This window comes from Homarus americanus, unplaced genomic scaffold (assembly GCF_018991925.1).
Source record: "Homarus americanus isolate GMGI-L3 unplaced genomic scaffold, GMGI_Hamer_2.0 scaffold18459, whole genome shotgun sequence".
NCBI classification, from domain to species: Eukaryota; Metazoa; Arthropoda; class Malacostraca; order Decapoda; family Nephropidae; genus Homarus; species Homarus americanus.
This window is the reverse complement of record NW_024719483.1, coordinates 113,893-124,970: the sequence shown is the minus strand read 5'-3', so window position 1 is coordinate 124,970 and position 11,078 is coordinate 113,893. Positions and strand designations below refer to the sequence as shown.

At 49.2% G+C, this 11,078-nt stretch overlaps 1 non-coding gene across 1 annotated transcript; it reads left to right on the top strand.

Moving 5' to 3' along the window:
* Nucleotides 1-2,044: 2,044 nt before the first annotated feature.
* Nucleotides 2,045-2,128, top strand: Trnal-cag. Its single transcript has one exon. It is a non-coding gene; the product is annotated as a tRNA-Leu (tRNA).
* Nucleotides 2,129-11,078: the final 8,950 nt, after the last annotated feature.

The following is an 11,078-nucleotide window of genomic DNA, read 5'->3' as shown; positions in this document are numbered from 1 at the left end:
TACTGGCGCGGGCAACTGAAAAGGTATAAGAATAGTCTTAAGACAACCGTAACGCTTGGAGGAGCACCACACGAGAAGGTGTCAATACTTTCGAGTTAGCCCGACTGCAAACCGAGGCAGACAAGTGCCAACGCTGGAAAGACGCTGCCACCGCCCCTCCCGCACTAGATGTGGCCCTCCACATGTGCAACATCTGTGAACAACTCTGCCGGTCCCGTATCGGCCTCTTTAGTCACCTCAGAGCTCACCAATGAAGGTGACATCCCTAATAACTCATATCATTGTATCATAGCTGGATGATCGTCATACTCGAGTACCAGTGACAGCAAAGTAGTAGTAGTAGAGCATCTCAGAGTACAACTTGATTTCTAAAATTTCTTGAGTACATCCCCAGGAAGAATCTAGAGTCCACATCTTTTGAGTACAATCCTGAGTTGAAATTGACCTAAGTACATCTTTGGAGTGCAATTCAAGTACAGCATCTCCTAGAGTCCGTTCGTCCGTGATTTAGTCTGTCCTGTTCTCCGACCTATCGCCCGTCCTTTCGTCCTTCTTTTCGTCGTCCGTCCTTTCGTCTGTCAGTCTTTTCGTCCGTCCATCCGTCTTTCCGTCCATCAGTTCTTCCGTCCTTCCGTCCGTCTCCTCCCGTAGCAGGCGACGTATTGATAAGAGGCTCTCGGCCTGCTTCAGCTGACAGGTTCATTAGGCGACAACAACACAGGTGGTGAGGGGAGGGTAGTGTGACCTGGGCTATACCTGGAGACGTGACCTCCACTCTCTCTCTCTCTCTCTCTCTCTCTCTCTCTCTCTCTCTCTCTCTCTCTCTCTCGCTGTCTTTCTGTCTGTCTGTCTGTCTGTCACTCTCTCAGGTCTCTCTAATACACTTTTCTGCTCTATACAACACATTAATACTCTATAATCTTGATCATTATACAAGGAAACTATACATTCATTCATTTTATACTCTTCAAGTATACATATTGTTGTATACATTTCCCCTATGTGGTTTATCAGTATATAACGATAAGCATAAACAAGATATATTAAAATTAGTAACCTGACCTGACCTGACCTGACCTAATCTGACCTGACCTGTCCTGACCTGCCCTTACCTGCCCTGACCTAACCTAACCCAACCTGGACTGCCTGACCTAACCTAACCTAACCTGACTGACTGACCTGACCTCCTAACCTGACCTGACCCTCACCTGACCTAACCTAACCTGACCTGACCTGACCTGACCTGACGTGCTTCCAGAGGGTTGGTAGTGAACAGGTAAAGGTGGTGATAAGGGAAGTGAGAGATATATGTTTACCCAGGAGAGAAAGGAGAGCTCATGTAGGTGATATCGGGAGAAGGGAGGAAGAGACGGTGTTAAGTGCTTCTGGAGGTGGGAGGGGATGGTGGAGGTATTGGGGAGGGGGGAGAAGGAGGTGGGTAAAGGAAGGAAGAAGAGGGAGTCAGGGTGAAAGAGGAAGAGGAGAAGAGGTCTGGGTGACGATTAAGAACAGACAGAGAGACAGAAAGACAGGCAGAAAGACAGACAGACAGACACACACACACACACAAATAACTAAATAAATAAACAAGACAAAGTTACCCCGTTGGATCAATAGCCTTGAGTGTATGTTAGTTGGTCATATAAGGTGGGCGGAAGACACAAAACTGAGATGTGTGTTTTATGTGTGGTGTAATATTTTTACCGCCCGCCGCTATCATCTAGTTAAGTGTGATTTAAGTGCTTGTTCCACTGGCTCACAGTACTGGGGTAATGGTCTCCCACACCTCGGTACACGGGTTCGGTTCCCTACATACTGTACAGACGTAACATTGCATACATTTAGTTTTGTAGTTTATGTATATTTATAGTTTTGTGTGTGTGTGTGTGTGTGTGTGTGTATGTGTGTGTGTGTGTGTGTGTGTGTGTGTGTGTGTGTGTGTGTGTGTGTGTGTGTGTGTGTGTGTGTGTGTGTGTGTGTGTGTGTGTGTGTGTGTGTGTGTGTGTGTGTGTGTAATGGTATGTATGTAATGTTATGTATGTATGTCAGGATGGCCGAGCGGTCCAAGGCGCTGCGTTCAGGTCGCAGTCCGGTCTTCCGGGCGTGGGTTCGAATCCCACTCCTGACACTACTTGTTTTTGTGACCTGTGGTGTAATGGTCAGCATGTTCGCTTCGCAAGCGAGTGGACCAGGTTTTGATCCCCGAGCAGGGTGAAACTATGGGCAAGTTTCTTTACGCCATTTGCCTCTGTCGACCCAGCAATTGGGGACCTGGATGTTAATTTGTGGATCGTGTTCCGGGGTAATGGTTAGCCAGTGCAGTTGGCGAGTTGTCCGGTCTTCTCGGACTATTCCTTGACACTGGGTCATGCAGCTCGTTAACTCAGGGTGTGGTTGTTGTGTTGGCGACAGCTTCTACACCTAAACACTGTGTCATGCAGCTCGTTAACTCAGGGTGTGGTTGTTGTGTTGGCGACAGCTTCTACCTTAAACACTGTGTCATGCAGCTCGTTAACTCAGGGTGTGGTTGTTGTGTTGGCGACAGCTTCTACACCTTAAACACTGGGTCATGCAGCTCGTTAACTCAGGGTGTGGCTGTTGTGCTGGCAACAGCTTCTACACCTTAAACACTGGGTCATGCAACTCGTTAACTCAGGGTGTGGGTGTTGTGTTGGCAACAGCTTCTACACCTTAAACACTGGGTCATGCAACTCGTTAACTCAGGGTGTGGGTGTTGTGTTGGCAACAGCTTCTACCTTAAACACTGGGTCATGCAGCTCGTTAACTCAGGGTGTGGTTGTTGTGTTGGCGACAGCTTCTACCTTAAACACTGGGTCATGCAGCTCGTTAACTCAGGGTGTGGTTGTTGTGTTGGCGACAGCTTCTACCTTAAACACTGGGTCATGCAGCTCGTTAACTCAGGGTGTGGTTGTTGTGTTGGCGACAGCTTCTACACCTTAAACACTGGGTCATGCAGCTCGTTAACTCAGGGTGTGGGTGTTGTGTTGGCAACAGCTTCTACACATTAAACACTGGGTCATGCAGCTCGTTAACTCAGGGTGTGGGTGTTGTGTTGGCAACAGCTTCTACTTAAACACTGGGTCATGCAGCTCGTTAACTCAGGGTGTGGGTGTTGTGTTGGCAACAGCTTCTGCACCTTAAACACTGTGTCATGCAGCTCGTTAACTCAGGGTGTGGGTGTTGTGTTGGCAGCTTCTACACCTTAAACACTGGGTCATGCAGCTCGTTAACTCAGGGTGTGGTTGTTGTGTTGGCGACAGCTTCTACACCTTAAACACTCATGCAGCTCGTTAACTCAGGGTGTGGTTGTGGTTTGGCGACAGCCTACACCTTAAACCTGTGTCATGCAGCTCGTTAACTCAGGGTGTGGTTGTTGTGTTGGCAACAGCTTCTACACCTTAAACACTGTGTCATGCAGCTCGTTAACTCAGGGTGTGGTTGTTGTGTTGGCGACAGCTTCTACACCTTAAACACTGGGTCATGCAGCTCGTTAACTCAGGGTGTGGTTGTTGTGTTGGCAACAGCTTCTACACCTTAAACACTGGGTCATGCAGCTCGTTAACTCAGGGTGTGGTTGTGGTGTTGGCGACAGCTTCTACACCTTAAACAAATTCACGCCTAGGTGGCCCTAGGGCCGGCCATCCTCGTAACACGAAGGGCAACCACTGTGTGTGTATGTGTACTTATGACTCATTATGTGTGTATTCAAAACGTTCACTAAAAAATACTCAATTTAGACAACAGGTGACACTGGTGTTGTCTACAATATATTCACTACCATCACTACCACCACCACTACCACCATCACTACCACCACCACTACCCCCATCACTACCACCACCACCACTACCACCATCACTACCATCACCACTACCACCATCATTACCACCATCACTAGCACACCACTACCAACACCACTACACCACCACTACCACCACCACTACCACCATCACTAGCACCACTACGCACCACTACCACCATCACTGCCACCATCACTACCACCACCACCACCACCACCACCACCACACCATCACTAGCACCACTACCACCACCACTACCACCATCACTGCCACCACCACTACCACACCATCACCACCTACCACCACTACCCCATCACTACCATCACCACTACCACCATCATTACCACCATCACTAGCACCACTATAACACCTACCATCACCACTACCATACCACCACCATCACTAGCAATCACAACCAGCACCACTACCACCATCACTAGCACCACTACCACCATCACTACCACCATCACTAGCACCATTCCGACGCCACTACCACCATCACTACCACCGCCACTCTTGTCCACACGTTATGGCGACTCACTACATAAAAGAACGTCGTGTAGGGGTTAAGTGGGCAGTAACGCTGAGCTACAAAATTGTTACATTGCTCCATTACATTGCACCATTATCCCTCCACCAATGTGATTACTGTGGTGTTATGATGCTGCTGATGGTGGTTGGTGAGTGGTGAGGTGGTTGGTGGTGGGAGTGGTTGGTGGTGGTGAGGGTGGTTGGGTGGTGAGGGTGTTTGGTGGTGGTGAGTGGTTGTGGTGGTCGGGTGGTGAGTGGTAGTGGGTGGTGGTGGTGGTGGTGGGTGGTGGTCGGGTGTTGGTAGAGTGGTGAGGGTGGTTGGTGAGGGTGAGGGTGGTGGTGGTAGGAGGGTTGGTGGTGGTGAGGGTGGTTGTGAGTGGGTGAGGGTGTTTGGTGGTGGTGGAGTGGTTGGTGGTGGTGGGTGGTGGTGGGGTGAGGTGTTTGAGGAGGGTTGGTGGTGGTCGGGTGGTTGGTGAGGGTGAGGTGGTTGGTGGTGGTGAGTGGTTGGTGGTGGTCAGGTGGTTGGGAGGGTGAGGGTGGTTGTGAGTGGTGAGTGGTTGGTGGTGGTCGGGTGGTTGGTGAGTGGTGATGGTGGTTGGTGAGTGGTGAGGGTGGTTGGTGGTGAAATAATTGAGTGACCGGCAGTGATTGAGTGAGTATTGAGTGTTGGTAGTGGTAGTGGTTGAGTGAGGTGGTCGGGTGGTTGGTGAGTGGTGAGGGTGGTTGGTGGTGGTGAGTGGTTGGTGGTGGTCGGGTGGTTGGTGGTGGTGAGGGTGGTTGGTGGTGGTGGTAGTGTAGTTGTCGTGGCATAATGGTGGTGATAGTAGTAGTATTCTAAGGACCCCCATCAGACTTTTATACAACAAGCTTCAAGGCTCTAAGAGGAGATACCACCATACAGTCAACTGAGGGAACAACGCATGGAAACTCTGTCGCCATGGCAATGAACGCACTAGGTCTATCCCTGCTCCAACACACATTAAACCATGAAACAACCGAAGTCAAGCAAGTGGCATATGTTGATGACCTAACATGGCCACTATCCCTGATATCGGACCCCTCCTCTACCCTCTGGAAGAAGCCATCAAGGTCGCTTTTATCCCAACACTAGTCAAACGACTTCACTTTTAACCCCAGCAGAAAGGTCACTCCTTGCACTACCACCGAGACTGGGAGGAATGGAAAATGACCAATCTAGAGGAGCTTGCTGCCACTGAACATCAGAACTCAGTCAAGCTCACGGCAGCCCTCACTGAGCACATAATAGCTCAGAATGCAGCAAGTCAGGTGGATACCAACGAATTAAACAAGATTCGACGATCCATTACGACAGAATGGCAGCACACCCAAAGTGATAAACTGCAACAACTGATGCTGCAATTGTCTGAGAAATTGAGGAAAAAAAGTAGCTATGGTGCAGGAGGTGGGCGCCCATCTGTCTGACTGTCTATCTGTCTGCCTGTCTGTCTGACGACTTGATGGCTTTCCAGTTATCATCAATTATATGGGATTCCAGAGTATATTTAATGCCTCTCTCTCTCTCTCTCTCTCTCTCTCTCTCTCTCTCTCTCTCTCTCTCTCTCTCTCTCTCAGTTTATCTCTCTATCTGCAGCATCTCTCTCCCCTTCCCACTTTTTCCCACTCTCCACATTTCTCTCCTTCCCGCAATCTCCCTCTCCCCCTCTCTCCTTCCCTCCCTCCCACAATGCCCCCGGCAGCGTCTTCGGGTAATCCTCGAGGCGGTGCCTGGCTGGCTGGAGCCCCGCTATAATTTCTGGCCGGCCCAAGAGGAAAGAATGTTTATATTGGTGGATGTCTCCGGTTCTTACTGGCAATTGTGTCTCGTATTGGTAGTGGTGTGGGTGTGTGGAGAGGTGGGGTGTGGGTGGGGTGTAGGGGTGAGGAGGGGTGGGGTGTGGGTGGGGTGGTGGGGGTGAGGAGGGGTGGGGTGAGGTCCTTTCTGTAGTGACGTTTGTATCTTCTTCGTCTTGTTCCTCCTCCTTTCTTCTCCTTCTCCTCCCCCTTCTTCCGTTCTCTTCCTAGCTTACTCCGTCTTTCATTCTCCCTCTCGCCTCCTTATTCTCCAATCCTCCCCCTCCTACTCCACCTTTATCTCTCTCGCCTCCTCCTTCTTCCATCCTATCCCTCTTCTTCTCCCACATCCTCCCTCTCTCTCCCTTCTCTCCCTCCTCCCACTCTTTGAGAACTCCCTAAAATCTTGCCCACTTAACTGACAACCCCTAAAATCTTGCCCACTTGACTGACGACCCCTTAAATATTTTTGTCTTCCTCTGAAGTCTTCCTCTGTCTCGTGAGTTAGTCTTTATTGACCAAGTTTCGTTCGATGTGTATCAAGTCTTTCCTCCTAGTCTTACTGAAGTCCTTCAAGTTAAGTCTTCTCTGACCTACTGGGATAGTCTGTCTGTCTGTCTCTCTCTTTTCTCTCTCTCTCTCTCTCTTACTTGTTCACTCTATCTCTCCCTCCTCTCTCTTTCCCTTCTCTCTCTATTTCCCTTCTCTCTCTCTCTCTCTCTCTCTCTCTCTCTCTCTCTCTCTCTCTCTCTCTCTCTCTCTCTCTCTCTCTCTTCTTTGAATCGTCGAGGTCATTTATTGTCTCATAAAATCATAGTCGGATTTCCAAATGTTTTTCCAGTAAATTCTTCCAGTCTCTTCCAGTCTCTTCCAGGCTCTTCCAGGCTCTTCCAGGCTCTTATATATTCCTTTAGTTGTTTATTCTCATATTTCCTTTTAGTTTTTCTCTTGTTTTTGTTTTGGAAAATTATGGGAAATTCCAACTACCTTCTCGTCTCCCTTGTTCATACTTATTGCTTATACTTGAGGACTGTCTCTCACTCATACTTGATAGTCATACTCGATGTTTCATTCCTCCAGTTACCTCCAGTCTTAAACTTCCTCTTCCAGTGATCTTACACTCTTTTTTTGTTCCACCAGTCAATTTCCAGTTTTCATTCTTCACTGACAGTCAACTCCCAGTCTTCTCCCCCCCAGTCACAACCCCTCCCACTCTTCTTCTTCTACTCCCAGTTACTTCAGTCTCCTCCAGTCTCTTTCTAACTGGGCCAATCACCTTACACCAGTTACCTACCCCAGTCTAACCTCTACCTCCCCCTTAATTACTCTCGACTCTCTAATGGTCAAATCCAACCTTGAATTAATTGGCCTATGTTTACTAATTGGTTGTGGTTGTATGACTGTGTTGACTGTATGAATGACCAACTGTATGAACCCAGCTGTATAGACCAGCTAACGCCAGGCAACTGCCATGTATGGCTTCTTATGACTGTGCCAGGCCAACTGTATGAGCCAGCTTTACGCGACCTGCCAGCAGCTTCTCGCAAAGGCCAGCTGTACTTGAATGACTGCCCTTGAATGACTGTATGAGCCAGCCCCCATAACGCGGCTGTATGACTGTATGAGCCAGCTGCGCAGGCAACTGCGCCGAACTTATATGAGCCAGCTATATGAATGACTGCGCGAGCAGCTGGCGCGGGCAACTGCCTTAGACCTTGACTGCCAGCCAACGCGGCTTCCTTATGACTGTATGAATGACTGCCCGCCGAATAGCTGGCCACTTGAACCAGCTGCCAGACTGACACAACTATGACTGCCCATAATTGACCTGCAGTGTCTGGTTATTCTTTGTTAACGAGACACTCAATTAAGCCGACCAAGTGCGTGTGTGTGTGTGTGTGTGTGTGTGTGTGTGTGTGTGTGTGTGTGTGTATAACTTCCAGAATTAACAGAATTTATATTTTACTGCTTAATTTAACAGAAAAAAGCAAAAACAAATAATGACAGACAGACAAACAAAACACACACCTGTTCCAACACACTTTCTCACCTGTCCCCTTACACACTCTCACCTGTTCCCACTTACCTCTCACCTGTCATCCCCACTCCTCTCCCACCTGTTCAACACACTCTCCACCTGTTCCAAGGAACACTCTCACCTGTTCCAACACACTCTCACCTGTTTAGCACACTCTCACCTGTTCCAACACACTCTCCCACCTGTTCCACTTACACTCTCCTGTCCCCAGCACACTCTCACCTGTTCCAACACACTTTCCTCACCTGTTTCAGAAACCTCTCACCTGTCCCCTTACCTCTCACCTGTCCCCAGCTTGCTCTCCTTGTGTTCCAACACACTCTCATCTGTCCCCAACACACTCACCTGTCTAGCTTACACTCTCATCTGTTCCAACACACTCTCCTTATGTTTCCAACACACTCTCACCTGTTTCAACACACTCTCCCACCTGTTCCAAGACACTCTCCCACCTGTTCCCAGGAGCCACTCTCCTGTCTGCTGTCTCTCCCACCTGTCCCAACACACTCTCCTTGTTCCAACACACTCATCTGTCCCAACACGCTCTACCTGTCCCCCAACACACTCTCATCTGTTCCCCCGCCACTCTCCCACCTGTTCCAACACACTCTCATCTGTTCCCAACGCCTCTCCCCACCTGTTCCCGGCTTTACTCTCACCTGTTTCCAACACACTCTCATCTGTTCCAACACACTCTCATCTGTTCCAACACCTCTCACCTGTTTCCCACCCTCTCACTGTTTCAACACACTCCTCACCTGTTCCAACACACTCTCACCTGTTCAACACTCTCATCTGTTCCCAACACACTCTCACCTGTTTGGCTTCCTCCTCCTGTTCCAACACACTCTCACCTGTTCCAACTTACACTCTCACCTGTTTCAACACACTCTCACCTGTTTCCAACACACTCTCATCTGTTTCCAGCTTACACTCTCCACCTGTTCCAACACACTCTCACCTGTTCCAACTTTACTCTCATCTGTTCCAACACCTCTCATCTCTGTTCCTTACCTCTCACCCCTGTTTCAACACCTCTCACCTGTTCCCAACCTCTCTGTTTCCTTACACTCTCCCACCTGTTCCAACACCTTTCTCATCTGTTTCCAGCACACATCTCCTGTTTCCAACACCACTCTCACCTGTTCCCTTACTCTCACCTGTTCAACACACTCTCACCTGTTCCAACACACTTTCCTGCACCAAACCCCTTTTACTCTACCTGTTCCCGACACCACTTCTCTGTTTAACACACTCTCATCTGTTTCAACACACTCTCTACCCCTGTTTCAACACACTCTCACCTGTTCAACACACTCTCACCTGTTTGTTTCAGCACGCCTCACCTGTTCAACACACCTCCTCTTTACCTGTTAGCCACACTCTACACAACCTTACTCTCACCTGTTCCAACACCTCTCACCTGTTCAACACCACTCTCACCTGTTCCAACACACTCTCCCACCTGTTCCAGCACTCTCACCTCTTTCCTTACCTCTCCCACTGGCTAACACACTCTCACTTTCATTTCAACACACTTCACCTGTTCAACCTTACTCTCACCTGTTCCACTCTCCACCTGTTCCGCTTGCTCACTGTCCCAACACACTCTCACCTGTCCCCAGCTTACCTCTCACCTGTTCAACACACTCTGTCTGTTCAACTTGCCTCTCACCTGCTCCCATACCTCTCACCTGTCCCCAACACACTCTCACCTGTCCCCAACACACTCTCACCTGTCCCAACACACCTGTTCCAACACACTCCACCTGTTCCAACACACTCACCTGTTTCACACACACTCTCTCACCTGTTTCAACACATTCTCATCTGTTCCAACACACTCTCACCTGTTCCAACACACTTACTCTCCTGTTCCAATACACCTCACCTGTTCACAACACAACACATCTCCTGTTCCAACACACTCTCACCTGTTCCAACACCTCTCCTCCTGAGCAGCACATCCTTCATTCCTTTCTCATTCAACACACTCTCACCTGTTCCACATTCTCACCTGTTCCAACACACTCTCACCTGTTCCAACACACCTCAATACACGCCCTCACCTGTTCCAACACACTCTCACCTGTTCCACACTCTCCCATCTGTTTCACCTGTTCTCTCACCTGTTCCAACACACTCTCACCTGTTCCAACACACACCTACTCCTGTTCAACACACTACTTTCAAATTTCCATACGCTTTCTCCTTTACCTCTCACCTGTTCCAACACACTCTCACCTGTTCCCAAACACTCTCACCTGTTCCAACACACTCTCACCTGTTCCAACACTCTCACCTGTTTAACTTGCCGCTTTCTCCTGTTCCAACACACCTCACCTCACCTGTTCAACACACTCTCACCTGTTTCAACACACTCTCACCTGTTCCAACACACTCTCCACCTGTTCCAACACACCTCACCTGTTCCAACACACTCCTCACCTGTTCAACACACTCTCACCTGTTCAACACACACTCTCACCTGTTCCAACACACTCTGTTCCACACCTCACCTGTTTCCAACACACTCTCACCTGTTCAACACACACTCTCACCTGTTCCAACACACCCTCCACCTGTTCCAACACACTCTCACCTGTTCAACACACTCTCATCTGTTCAACACACTCCTCACCTGTTCAACACACCCTCACCTGTTCCTTTACGCTCTCACCTGTTCCAACACACTCTCACCAACACACTCTCACCTGTTCCAACACACCTCACCTGTTCCAACACACTCACCTGTTCCAACACACCCTCCACCTGTTCCAACACACCCACCTGTTCCAACACACCTCACCTGTTCAACACACTCTCACCTGTTCCAACACACTCTCACCTGTTCAACACACTTTCTCACCTGTTCC